The following is a 15,306-nucleotide window of genomic DNA, read 5'->3' as shown; positions in this document are numbered from 1 at the left end:
CCAGTAATTTCCGCTTTCGTTTACATGGTCCATCATCTGCTATCTCTTTATTCTTCTCAATCTTCCCTCACATCTAGATACTCCAAAGTCTCACTTAAAGCTCTCCCATCTCAACGAATGTCCTAGCCTGTTGCTCTTCCTTTCTCCTATGTCATGCAGCAGTTCGAAGAAGTGGATGAAAACTGCCCGTCCATTAACTGCTTGAAACGATACGACCAATCGAAAGGAAACCTAGAAAGGGTCCATGCTTATTGCAAAAGATGGGATGCCAAGATTGTACCACATCAAAGGCATTAATTTTTGCGTGGAATAATTTCAACGCTGACAGTGATCATGAATAGATCTTTAGTTAACATTGAGACTTCAACGTAGGACATGTCACGCTAAAGGGTGGAAGTTCTACAGAAGATTGTTAACTGCCAGTAATATTGTTGTGTTTTATCAAGTTAATTGGTGTAACTAAGACTTTAATTTGGTTTACTTCCTACAAAACGGGTTTTTAAAAGTTTACTGTTGCGTTTTATTTACTCATTACTGTTTTCTGTGCTATGCATAATAATAGGTGGGTAAACCTGCTCCATACCCGGAGTATGTAAACACTTGACTTGGGCCTATATAAACTTATTTTGCACTCATAAATGCAAAGTTTATTTAGAAGCATAGATACAAAATTACACACTGTTGATCTTTTTGTACGACCAAACAATTTGAAAAGCGATAAATCTAACGAAACAAAAAAAAAAAATTAACAATTGCGAAAATAAATTCGCGTAAATGTTCCCTGCTCTGTCCTGCTCACAGAAAATGTTGATCAAAGACCAGTGATTCAGTTCAAAATAGGTATTCATTAATTTAACCTCTGACTTCAATGTACTTTCGAATTCTCTTCAGAACACAGCATGTAGCTCTTTTGAGGCCGTCTTGACATCCTTTCACGAAGGCAGCACACTACTCATAATCCGAATGATTTTCGTCATTGTTGTTTTCTTTTTATTCGTAGCCTTTGACCTTCAAATAACCTTCAGCACTTTTGCCTTCTGCCATCCTCTTGAGGTCCAAGTCATTTCCGATTTCGTTTATATCGTCTATCATCTTCTATCTCCTTCTTCTTCTCAAATCTTCTCTCACATCTAGATACTTATCTTAAAATGTTTTAAGATACTGTGGCTGGATAATGGGTCTCGTTGTTTTGACTTCTTCATTTAAACATTTACTTGACCTGCATTTTAATGATCGTATGCACTTTTTTGTCACTAATGCATCCTTCTCTGACTTGAATGCCCATATGTTCTTAGTGGGAAATAGGCCGACGGATATGATTAGCACAATCTACAATCGTTTGAAATTTTAGTCACTGCGCCCTTAAGTACCTGTAGATGCTATAAAAGACCCAAGGACAACGCAATTTGAATCTTGGGGCCGTCAGAGAAGGTGACATTAGTTTAGCTGAAATAATGCCTGCCATTTGATTTTGTATAGTGTGCAGTTAGTGTGAAACTCTAGTGCTTGGCCATCCTGCTAAGTTATGCTTTTCATTTTTATTCACTATTTCTCGAGGAGTTTTCTTCAGGCACCAAGGCTCAAATAAATACACGAGAAGGGGACGTGATTTTTATACACGCTAATGATATTTATTAACTTCGAAAATCAGACAACCAACAATGGACACGCTAGAACTCTTTGGTCTCTCAGATCTTCCCTGTGTATTTCTTACGCTGTTTCAATTTATAATGATGAAACATGTTCCTTGAATTTGGAAGGACCCTTAGCGGGGAAAGAACAGCACATTAAGGACAGCATGTGGTCTCAGTTTGGACTCTCTAACGTACATTCACATGGAAAAAGAAAAGAGAATAACCGATTTACTGTCTCCTCGTTGGGATTTACGGAGATAGTGACTAAATAATTTTGATCTGGGTGACAAACTTCAAGTACTGTACAGAATCAAATAAATAGTGTGAAGCGCGTGATAAAAGGCGATCAGGTATTCTGACGAACAATTTTACATATGACTGCGTGGTCTCTGATTCTGAGCACAAAAGACATTAATAATTATTATTCTTTCCCTCTTTTGCTCAGCGAACAAGGACTGACTGTAGCTCTTTCAGGATATCCACGGGCTTAGACGGACCCAATTGTAATAACTCTTATTAAAATACGAGTCTGTTAATAATAATTCTGTGAATTATTTATTAAAGCGCTTTCAGAATACAATGTTATATTTGTTAACTATAAAAAACATCTTTTATTTGTAACATGGAGCCCTCACCTGCGATATTTAAGATAATTTTACGCAGCTTCAGTACCCTATGGTTAACCGCCGTTGCTAACGGCATAACTAATTTTGTCAATTCTGCCTCTTCAAGCCTACTTATGAAGAAGTTCATTCAGTCTTTATCCAAGGTTGCAGGTAAATGTCAACTAACAATGTTTCATATTTTGCAAAAAAAAAAGAACCATGGTCGTAACGGATACATACTCCCACGCACGATCAGCTTACCGTATTCGCCATACAGAATGTTAATTAAAAATATAGACTGATTGCAACCTGAATGTTAGCTACAGTGTAATACACCTTCACATAAAAACGAATCCATTTGTGACTGAAATCTCTGAGAACTTTATTAATTCATTTTACACTGAAATTTATTGCTCTAATGCATATAGAAGTAATTTACACGAACCTTTCTCGCTTTTTCCTACAAATACTGGAAAATACTGACATAACATCACAATGTTGTTGGCCTTATAATTGCATTTCAATATTAATATGGTTTTCACGAAATGATATCAGTTTTTAATGCATGGATTAACGATAATAACTTAAATTAACGATAATAACTTTAACTTTTATTTGCATGTGGAGTACATTTAAAGATCATTGAAACCACAACGTGTACACTTGTCAAACATGATACGATATGTTACACCGAGAGGATTAATTAATAACATATATTAAAAAGTCAATGGCTCAGGCATCGAAAAGGACTTGACGGTGGTGGTTACATGTGTGAAGCGCTTCAAAAATCGCTGGTTTGATTACGAATCGCGTTTTCGGAGACAGTTACACACGAGGAAGTGGAGGTATTACAGATTCTTGATTTCACGAAAGGGTGAAGCCCACATTCATGCCAGCACAATTACAAACTTGATAATTCAAAAACAATAGTCACTAAACAATTCTTATTCCGTTAAAATTGATCAGATATGGCAAATAATTATTAATGTTTCTTGGCGTCAATGCTATTTTTTGACTCAGACAATGGAAACACTGCCCATCCGGCATCCGCTTTCCGCCACGGGGATCCGGTAGACCACAAAGACTTTACGAAAGATACGGACCAAAATAGTGAACTAATATTTTCCGTAAAGTGCAGTAAAGTAGCCGAGTAAATTTGTTAACCATCTAAGGATTGTGGTGAATTATGTATAAGTGTGTGACGCACAACTACACTCACTCTGCCACAGGAAGGAACTCATGGCAAACAAGTAAAAATTCGTAAAATTGCTGCAAAAAGATCTCACAATTCGTCACGCAGTAAAAATAAATCAATTCTCCTTCAAGTAAAACATGAGTTACTGCCTTCACTACAGCACTGCCTCAGTCGGTTGGTTATAATTGCGCTGTATTGTTATGTTTATACGCGAATTGTGCTAGAAAACATATAATATGAAACACAGCTTAGCACTGCATTACTACACACATTATGGACAGCTACTGGGCATTCCTGGGCCACGAGAATAACGCCGTGTCCCTTGCACTCTACTCTGTCTCATCAGAAGACTGACTCCTGGCCTGTAAACATGATGTTGTGCCCCGTGAACGTCGCTATTGTCTTTCCTTCAGTCCGCCTGCGGAACTGCTTCTTTACCCTTCATGTTGATTTTGATGTTGTTCTCAACAAAGGAACCTTTAGTCCTGTTAATTACGTATTTTGACGAGTCTTAGTTATGTTGTAAAACAACCTGTCATAAGCACATGGCCGTAAGCAATTCATGCGACGGCCTCTAGTCGCTAGGAACATAGATATTGAATAATCATGTACACTTTCTATACCTATAACGTTACATTTATTTGGACCAAGTAAGCGTAGGGCAAAAGCTGCTACCACACTAAGCGTCCGTGAATTTTTTTCCTTCTTTTTCATCTTACAGAATATTCCTAATATTGACCTGAGTTACGCAATTAATACTGATCAAATGGCTAATAGTACCAATCGATGTACAACAGACCTCTCGGGAATAAAAAGTTTCAACCGTCCTGTGCACAAAAAAGATGTGACTATGATTAGTGGTTCCCTCACAGCACAGTGTACTATAACTGTGTCACGAAAAATACTCGTTTACGTTTTTTTCTGTATGTAAGAACCATATGGGGCATTTAATTGGACTGTTCAGTAAAGAGTTTACGAGTTGACTCACAAATTAAAAATGTAACTGTAACCTGCACGAAATCGGATGAGATCACGGTAGTGCTTTAAGACGAGTTTTTAAGATCTGTTATTGTACTATAGTTAAATTTTCTCTCTGCAGAGCAGTACGTGCTGATATGAAACTACCTGGAGGATTAAAGCTATGTGCTGTATCGAAAATCGAACTTAGGACCTTTGCCTTTCGTGGGTGAAGGCTCTACTCACTTTTCTACTAAAGCACGATTAACAACCCCTTCGCAGACAGCTTTACTTCCGCCAGTATCGCATCTCCTACCTAGATGATTCGCCGTGATTGACGCTTCGGTAGCTCAGTCGATAGAGCCTTTGGTCACAAAAGTCAATGGCCCCGTGTTTGAGACTCGGTTCAACAACCAGTTTCAGTCTACCCCCAATTTCAGAAATTTTTCTGCACTTAAGGCAAGAAATATCTCTTTACACTATTGATTCCTGTGGAGGACAGAATGATCCGTTACGGTAGAACTAAATATTTGTAGATGAAAGAAAACACCCACCGGCACAGTAAAACTATCCCACCCAAATGTATTTTTTGGAGAAGACTAAAATTTTCACGAGAAAAGTTCTAAATTATCCTGACTTCCTAATGACTAATCGAGAAATCGATTCGCGGCGAGATTGCACAAAAACACATTCTTTAATTAAGCATCTTTATAGTCCATCTGCTCTCCAAGAAATGATAAAATATGCAAGATTAGCATCGAAACCGATCGACGAAAAGACAATCATGTTGAATTCATAGTAAATGTGTTATCTCGTATGGCTTAGAAAAATCCATTTGCCAGGATCGCAGTACAATTCATTAAATGTGCGTGCTGGTATAAGAACTTGTGATTCATTTTCTTCTGCGACAAATAGCATTTTGGATTGTATGGCTCTGAGCACTATGTGACTTAAATTCTGTGGTCATCAGTCCCCTATAACTTAGAACTACTTAACCGTAACTAACCTAAGCACCACGCACATCCATGCCCTAGGCAGGATTCGAACCTGCGACCGTAGCAGTTGCGCGGTTCTGGACTGAAGCGCCTAGAACCGCTTGGCCACTGCGGCCGGCTTTTGGATTGTACTCTAGCACTACAGGCAATTCAAGTAATAGTGAGTAATATATTAATGGACTGAGATCCGCCTCGATTGCGAAAAAACACCTAGTGTTTACCTAGGATTCGGTGTAGATAACTACACCTTCTTCAGAACAATAAACTCAAAAGTGTCTATAAAGACCTTTGTCAATAATTAAAAGCTCAGCATAGCTATATATTTATAAAACAAAAAGATGACACATAAAAGTACATGTGAACAAAGTCAAAAGAATAACTTAACTTAATGGGGTACACTCCACCTCACATCAGCATGTGTTCGATGGGCCGTGTCCCGTCGCAAACTGCGTCAACCAAACGGTCGCTCGCTTACCAGCTAGACACGCAATCTATGCACATGCCCAAGATATAGGAAGTTACTTAATGCGCATGCGCGTAAAAATACGAGAAAGCCCGTATATTCCCAAACGTGGATCAACGTATACCAAAATTAAAATGGACATAACCCGAGACGAGCTAAATACAAGATAAAACCTAAAGATCAGCACACAGGGTTACTGTATCTCGGAAGAGTAACATACATGATTGCTGATTATGACAATTTTTTTTATAAGCTGTATGAAAAGTCAGTAGTTAGTCAAATTAGGGGGGGGGGGGGTTGAGGGGACGTAGTCTAAAGACATCGTGGAGATAAGGATATAGGGATAAAACGTGAGATGTTCACCGGGCTAAAACCACCTACATCGTAAAAAGAATAAAAAGATAAAAAGAAGATGAGCAGCTTGGCCAACCGCGCTCGCCATATCATCAAAACTACGAGTGAAAAGAACGAAGTAACGGCGCAAAACCATCAAAAATTTTTTTATTTCTTAGTAGGAGTTGGTCATTGAGGATATTGTCTCTATCATGTTGCAGATGCTTAAAGATCTGCATTTCTTCTAAGATATCTACACCATTAAGTTAAGTTATTCTTTTCACTTTGTTCACATGTACTTTTATGTGTCATCTTTTTCTTTTATAAATATATAGCTATGCTGAGCTTTTAATTATTGACAAAGATCTTTATAGACACTTTTGAGTTTATTGTTCTGAAGAAGGTGTAGTTATCTACACCGAAACCTAGGTGAACACTATGTGTTTTTTCGCAGTCGAGGCGGATCTCAGTCCATTAATATATTAACAAACGATTGCTGACGCGCTGCAATGTTGAAGGTTCTTAAAATAGTGAGTTTGACAATTCTGTACTATATTCTGCAACAAACAGAATAGACATTTGCTGTAAGGATCATTATAGTAACGAAAACACTACTGCGAAAATGATTGTTTTTTAATAACTTTGCATGACATATGCTGTTAAATGATATTTTGTACGATGAAACTGACAAGAGAAAAATTTCAAGGGCCGGATATGAAACCGCACCATGTGGTGGCTGTGAACCTCAGACGTTAGAAAATGCTGTTTTCAGATTTATGTTTTTTTTTCGTTCATAAATGTAAGTCCAAATAGGTTCTTCTAGCAATATTATCTATAGAACCATTGCTGAAATACTTTCTAATGTTGTCTCTGGTATTCACAACAAATTTATAGGTATTATGACTTTGTACCGGAAGGTTACACAGTTTTTCAAACAGTTCTCTGCATACAGCCCGAGCACTGCTTTTAGTAATGTTTAAAAGGGCCTTGTATGCACTTCGAAAATTCTGTCCGTGTCTTGGGCCTTTTAATACCAGAAAAAGAACCAGTATCGACACTGAAGAGCCAAAGAAACTGATACACATGCCTAATATCTTGTAGAGCCCCGTCGATCATGCAGAAGTGCCGCAACACGACGTGTCATGGACTGGACTAGTGTCGGAAGTAGTGCTGGAGGTAACTGACACCATGAATCCTGCAGGGCTGTCCATAAATCCGGAAGAGTACGAGTACTGAAGAGCTTGTTGCAAGACATCCCAGATATGCTCAATAATGTTCATGTCTAATGAGTTTAGTGGCCAGCGGAAGTGTTTAAACTCAGACGAATGTCCATGGAACCACTCTGTAGCAATTCTGGTCGTGTGAGGTGTCGCAGTGTCCTGCTGGAATTTCCTAAGTCTGTAGGAATGCACAATTGACATTAATCGATGCAGGTATTACGTATCTGTCACCTGTCAGAGTTGTATCTAGACGTGTCAGGGGTCCCTTATCTCTCCAACTGCACACACCTCACATCATTAAAGAGCCTTCACCAGCTTCAACAGTCCCCTACTGACCTGCAGGGTCCATGGATTCATGAGGTTGTCTCTATATCCTTATACGTCCATCCAAGAGCCGTCCGACCAGGCAACAGTCAGATGTCGGTGTGGACTGGCCCAGGCGAGGCGTAAAGCTTTGTGTCGTGAAGTCAGCTCAGTAAGCCTATATCGATGATGTTTCATTAAGTGGTTCACACCCTGACACTTGTTGATGACCCAGCAATGAAATCTGAGGAAGGCTTGCACTTCTGACAGGTTGAACGATGCTCTTCAGTCGTTGCTGGTCCCTTCCTTGCGGGGTCCTTTTCCTGGCCGCAGCGGTGTAGGAGATTTGACGTTTTACCGGATGCCTGATGCTCACGATATTCTCGTGAAATGGTCATACGTGGAAATATCCCAATCATTGCTACTTCGGAGATGCAGCGTCCCATCGCTCGTGCAGCGACTATAACAACACGTTAAACTTACTTAGATCTTGATAACCTGCCACTGTAGCAGTGGTAACCGATCTAACAACTGCGCTAGACACTTGTTGTCATATATAGGCGTTTCCGAACGCAGCACCGTATTCTGCGTGTTCACCTATATGTGTATTTGAACACGCTTGCCTAAACTAGCTGCTTTGGCGTTTCAGCGTAAAAACTGAGTGTATGCAGGGATGGTATATCACCAAAAGGCATTGGCTGTTACTAACTGATGGTAGACTCCTTGCCCGTACCATTATGTGTTCATTTCATTCGATATGACACTCAATAACAGTCGCTAAAATCATGAAATGGCAGCATGTACTTCCAAACATGCACTCCTTATCTTAACAACACGGTACCCATAATTAAAGGAGCAAACAGCTATTACCTCGTTCTTTGTCTAACTCACGATATAATCATGCAAATTGTGAACAGATATCCGTACGGTCGTGTGCTCAGGGAAGTTGGCATTCCGATTCAACCGACAACCCCGCCAATAAAGACGTCAGGGAACCTATCAAGTGGGGTATTGTTTGCTGGGTAGTCCCACATGCACACTCGTTGTGTTCACAGCCATAGACGGTGCAGTATGGCACAGAAAAGACACCTACCAGTCTCTCTGTGGTGGGTGCCCACAGAAAGAAATAGAGCAGGACAGTCGGAAACTGACGTGGGCCGATTCTTAGCGTGAATCGTTCTGTTGTTTTTCGGATGTGACGACAGTTTATAGAGACCGGAACCGTATTCCGAGGACCATGTCTGGACGGACGATGTGTGACATCACTAAGAGAGAATCGTTCTTTGGCTGTAAGGGCACGACGGTACCACCTTAGTACTGCACGGAGACTGGCATCTGACCTGGCAGCATCCACTGTTCGGAGGCAAACGGTGTACTGAAGTCTTCAGTAGAGTGGCCTTTATTGTCGCAGACCTGCGGTATGTGTGCCACTGACGCGTCTTCACAGATGGGAACAGTGGAGCAGTTGACATGCCACCTGGAAAGGCGAACAGAGTGCCAACGTTCTTTTCACAGATGGTCCCGATTTGGTCTGCAGAGTGATTTGCGACGTATTCGCATCAGGAGGGAACGTGGAACACAATTTCTGGATCCAACCATTGTGAAAAGAGATCTATATCGAGGAGCGTCCATGATGGCTAGAACAAGCATTCTGTTGACCACTCGAACACATCTGCATGTAATTGTACGGCTGAACCGGGAACGTTTAATTGCTCTCACATGTCGTGACGAGATCTTGGGACCTCCTGAAGGGTTGTTGCGAGATGTTGTACGCCCAGACTTTGTATTGATGGATGATTATTATCGACGTCATAGGGCATGGGTGGTTGATGTTTTCCTGGAAACGGAAGGATTTGGACCCATGGCGTGGCCTGCTCGTTCTCATGATTTGAACCCTATAGATCACTGCTATGCACGTTGCAGATGTCAACGTTCTGTATTCTTTACGGTGTTTCTACTTTACTATCACTTTATTGTACCGTTTTACGGTACAATAAACGCAGCCTTGCAGAATTTAAGTTTGTTCTTTTAATTTTAGGCACCAACGTATATCAGCGAGCCACGTCTCCTTTCATCCGTCCAAGTGGTGTGGTGTAGTGATTAAGACATTGGACCATGGCTTGATTCCACGTGCTAGAATCCTGCCGATTTTTTCGTGTTTTCTCTTGATCGTTTAAGGCAAACGACTTCACGGTTCCTTCAAACTGGCAAATAAATGGAAGTTCCTTCGGTGTACCATCCCGCTTCGTGCTTGTACTCCGTACTCCGTCTGTAACGATATCTTCACAAAAAAAAAAAAAAACAAAAAAAAGGTTCAAATGGCTATGAGCACTATGGGACTCAACATCTTAGGTCATAAGTCCCCTAGAACGTAGAACTATTTAAACCTAACTAACCTAAGGACATCACACACACCCATGTCCGAGGCAGGATTCGAACCTGCCACCGTAGCAGCCCCGCGTTTACGGACTGCAGCGTCAGAACCGCATGGCTACCGCGGCCGGCGATATCTTCATCGGCGAATGATAACACCTAAACATTTTTTCCTTCATTATGTCCATTGTTTTCTGCCAGTAATTTATGATGTAGTGTCTTGTACCCTAAATCACACTGTGACTCGAGCATGTGAAATATACTTATATGTAAGTTTTGTTGTATTCACTACTCGGTATGACCTTTACATTTTGTGAGCAAAATACTATGCAAAGGAAATACGTAACATATTTTATTTAATATTCGATCGAAAATTCTCTCTGTGGGCGGATACGTTTCATCTCAGACCTTATATTCCAAGCCAAACGCTGCAGTCCCTATGCGTCTTGTTCTGAAAAGAGATATTGAAGGAAGAAATTTTTTTTGCGGATTGGCAGCCCTAATAAATATCATATCTAGCAAGAATTATATCTATTCTTCGGTATACTTTGAGTTCCTTTACATTCTTTCATGTGTAAAGCTTTTCGTTGAGATAATTTTTCTTACTTCGCTCCACCAAGTGTTGTTATGATTGCCAGAAACTGTTTTTGTTTCTAGTTGGTGTGTTTTCGTGATTGTCAGAAACAGTTTTCGTTTCTAGTTGGTATGCTTTCTAATTCTAAAGGTGGCAGGGATAAAATACAGGGAGCGAAAGGCTATTTACTATTTGTACAGAAACCAGGTGGCAGTTATAAGAGTCGAGGGGCATGAAAGGGAAACAGCGTTTGGGAAGAGAGTGAGACAGGGTTGTAGTCTCTCCCCGATGTTATTCAATCTGTATATTGAGCAAGCAGTAAATGAAACAAAAGAAAAATTCGGAGGAGGTATTAAAGTCCATGGAGAAGAAATAAAAACGTTGAGGTTCGCCAATGACATTGTAACTCTGTCAGAGACAGCAAAGGACTTGGAAAAGCAGCTGAACGGAATGGACAGTGTCTTGAAAGGAGAATACAAGATGAACATCAACAAAAGCAAAACGTGGATAATGCAATGTAGTCGAATTGAGTCGGGTGATACTGCGGGAGTTACCTTAGGAAATGAGACAATTGAAGTAGTAAAGGAGTTTTGCTATTTGGGGAGCAAAATAACTGATGATGGTCGATGTAGGGAGGATATAAAATGTAGACTGGCAATAGCAAGGAAAGCGTATCTCAGGAAGAGAAATTTGTTAACATCGAGTATAGATTTAAGTGTCAGGTAATCGTTTCTGAAAGTATTTGTATGGAGTGTAGCCATGTATGGAAGTGAAACGTGGACGATAAATAGTTTGGACCAGAAGAGAATAGAAGCTTTCGAATTGTGGTGCTACAGAAGAATGCTGAAGATTAGATGGGTAGATCACAAAACTAATGTGGAGGTATTGAACAGAACTGGCGAGAAGAGGAGTTTGTGGCACAACTGGACAAGAAGAAGGGACCGGTTGGTAGAACATGTTCTAAGGCATCAAGGGATCACAAATTTAGCATTGGAGGACAGCATGGAGGGTAAAAATTGTAGAGGGAGACCAAGAGATGAATACACTAAGCAGATCCGGATGGATGTAGGATGCAGTAAGTACTGGGCTATGAAGGAGCTGCATGGAGAGCTGCATCGAACCAGTCTCAGGACTGAAGACAACAACAACAAGAACATACTTTACTGCGATATTCCCACAAAGAAAGGAAGGCACTGTCCGTACGTCCAACAAAGCAACTAATGCTATTTATGTAAGGTCTACTCCGCTATCTCGAGGCTGAAGTTCATAACAAAGCACTTCTGAGAGTACTGACCACGAAATTTTGTTAAGCAAGTTTGAGCATACAGTGTAACGTGCTTATAATAAACTGTAACATGCAAACACTAAGTATGTATGAGTATTACACTTACGTCATAGGGGCCGACTGTAAAAATACAGCGATTGCGTCTAATAATGGCACAAAACATTCTGCGAGACGTAGTACCATCTTTTTAAGTATGCAGCAGTAAGTTGGTTTCCCGTATTAAATGTGTTAGGAAGGTTAGAGTAGAAATTGACCATATGAGGGCATTCTACAAATAAATAATGGTACCAAAGTAAATCTAGAATATAAATGTGTTTACAAGACACGGTCCCCGCATGAACCATGGACCTTCGCGCTTCAGCGATACAGATAGCCGTACCGTAGATACAACCACAACGGAGGGGTATCTGTTGAGAGGCGAGACAAACGTGTGGTTCCTGAAGAGGGGCAGCAGCCTTTTAAGTAGTTGCAAGGGCAACAGTCTGGATGATCGACTGATCTTGCCTCGTAACAATAACCAAAACGGCCTTGCTGTGCTGGTACTGCGAACGGCGGAAAGCGAGGGGAAATTATGGCCGTAATTTTTCCCGAGGGCATGCAGCTTTACTGTATGATTAAATGATGATGGCGTCCTGTTGGATAAAATATTCCGGAGGTAAAATAATCCGCCATTCGGACCTCCGGGCGGGGACTACTCAAGAAGATGCCGTTATCAGGAGTAAGAAAACTGGCGTTCTACGGATCGGAGCGTGGAATGTCAGATCCTTTTAATCGGGCAGGTAGGTTAGAAAATTTAAGAAGAGAAATGGATAGGTTAACGTTAGATATAGTGTGAATTAGTGAAGTTCGGTGGCAGGACGAACAAGACTTCTGGTCAGATGACTACAGGGTTATAAACACAAAATCAAATAGGGGTAATGCAGGAGTAGGTTTAATAATGAATAGGAAAATAGGAATGCGGGTAAGCTACTACAAACAACATAGTAAACGCATTATTGTGGCCAAGATAGATACAAAGCCTACACGTACTACAGTAGTACAAGTTTATATGCCAACTAGCTGTGCAGATGATGAAGAAATTGAAGAAATGTATGATGAAATAAAGAAATTACTCAGATAGTGAAGGGAGACGAAAATTTAATAGTCATGGGAGACTGGAATTCGTCGGTAGGAAAAGGGAGAGAAGGAAACGTTGTAGATGAATATGGATTGGGGCTAAGAGATAAAAGAGGTAGCCGCCTGGTAGAATTTTGCACAGAGCACAACTTAATCATAGCTAACACTTGGTTTCAGAATCATGAAAGGAGGTTGTATATGGAAGAATCCTGGAGATACAAAAAGGTATCAGATAGATTAAATAATAGCAAGACAGACATTTAGGAACCAGGTTTTAAACTGTAAGACATTTCCAGGGGCAGATGTGGACTCTGACCACAATCTATTGGTTATGAACTGCAGATTAAAACTGAAGAAACTGCAAAAAGATGGGAATTTAAGGAGATGCGACCTGGATAACCTGAAAGAACCAGAGGTTGTACAGAGTTTCAGGGAGAGCATAAGGGAACAATTGACAGAAATGAGGGAAAGAAATACAGTAGAAGAAGAATTGGTAGCTTTGAGTGATGAAGTAGTGAAGGCAACAGAGGATCAAGTAGGTAAAAAGACGAGGACTAGTAGAAATCCTTGGGTAACAGAAGAAATATTGAATTTAATTGATGAAAGGAGAAAATATAAAAACGCAGTAAATGAAGCGGGCAAAAGGGAATTAAAACGTCTTAAAAATGAGATCGACAAGAAGTGCAAAATGGCTAAGCAAGGATGGCTAGAGGACAAATGTAAGGATGTAGAGGCTTAACTCACTAGGGGTAAGATAGATACTGCCTACAGGAAAATTAAAGAGAACTTTGGAGGAAAGATAGGCACTTATATGAATATCAAGAACTGAGATGGAAACCCAGTTCTAAGCAAAAAAGGGATAGCAGAAAGGTGGAAGGAGTATATAGGGGGTCTATACAATGGCGATGTACTTGAGGACAATATTATGGAAATGGAAGAGGATGTAGATGAAGATGAAATGGCAGATACGATATAGCGTGAAATGTTTGACAGAGCACGGAAAGACCTGAATCGAAACAAGGCCCCCAGAGTAGACAACATTCTATTCCAACTACTGACGGCCTTGGGAGAGCCAGTCCTGACAAAACTCTACCATCTGGTGAGCAAGATGTATGAGACAGTTGAAATACCCTCAGACTTCAAGAAGAATATTATAAATCCAATCCCAAAGAAAGCAGGTGCTGACAGATGTGATAATTACGGAACAATCAGTTTAATAAGCCACAGCTGCAAAATACTAACACGAATTCTGTACAGACGAATGGAAAAACTAGTAGATGCCGACCTCAGGGAAGATCAGTTTCGATTCCATAGAAATACTGGAACACGTCAGGCAATACTGACCTTACGACTTATCTTAGAAGAAAAATTAACGAAAGGCAAAAATACGTTTCTAGCATTTGTAGACTTAGAGAAAGCTTTTGACAATGTTGACTGGAATACTCTCTTTCAAATTCTAAAGGTGGCAGGGATAAAATACAGGGAGCGAAAGGCTATTTACAATTTGTACCGAAACCAGATGGCAGTTATAAGAGTCGATGGACATGAAAGGGAAATAGTGGTTGGGAAGGGAGTAAGACTAGTGTGTAGCCTCTCCCCGATGTTATTCTATCTGTATAATGAGCAAGCAGTAAAGGAAACAAAAGAAACATTTAGAGTAGGTATTAAAATCCATGGAGATAAATAAAAACTTTGAGGTACGACGATGACATTGTAATTCAGTCAGAGACAGCAAAGGACTAGGAAGAGCAGTTGGACGGAATAGAAAGTGTCTTGAAAGGAGGATATAAGATGAAGATCAGCAAAAGCAAAACGAGACTAATGGAATCTAGTCGAATTAAGTCGGGTTATGCTGAGGGATTTAGATTAGGAAATGAGACACTTAAAGTAGTAAAGGAGTTTTGTTATTTGGGGAGCAAAATAACTGATGATGGTCGAGGTAGAGAGGATATAAATGTAGACTGGCAATGGCAAGGAAAGCGTTTCTGAAAAAGAGAAATTTGTTAACAACGAGTATAGATGTAAGTGTCAGGAAGTCATTTCTGAAAGTATTTGTATGGACGGTAGCCATGTATGGAAGTGAAACGTGGACGATAAATAGTTTGGACAAGAACAGAATAGAAGCTTTCGAAATGTGTTGCAACAGAAGAATGCCGAAGATTAGATGGGTAGATCACATAACTAATGAAGAAGTATTGAGTAGGATTGGGAGAAGAGAAGATTGTGGCACAACTTGACCAGAAAAAGGGATCG

The sequence above is a fragment of the Schistocerca gregaria genome, chromosome 4 (genome assembly GCF_023897955.1).
Source record: "Schistocerca gregaria isolate iqSchGreg1 chromosome 4, iqSchGreg1.2, whole genome shotgun sequence".
In the NCBI taxonomy this organism is placed as follows: domain Eukaryota; kingdom Metazoa; phylum Arthropoda; class Insecta; order Orthoptera; family Acrididae; genus Schistocerca; species Schistocerca gregaria.
The sequence above is the reverse complement of the archived record's forward strand: the minus strand, read 5'-3'. Positions refer to the sequence as shown.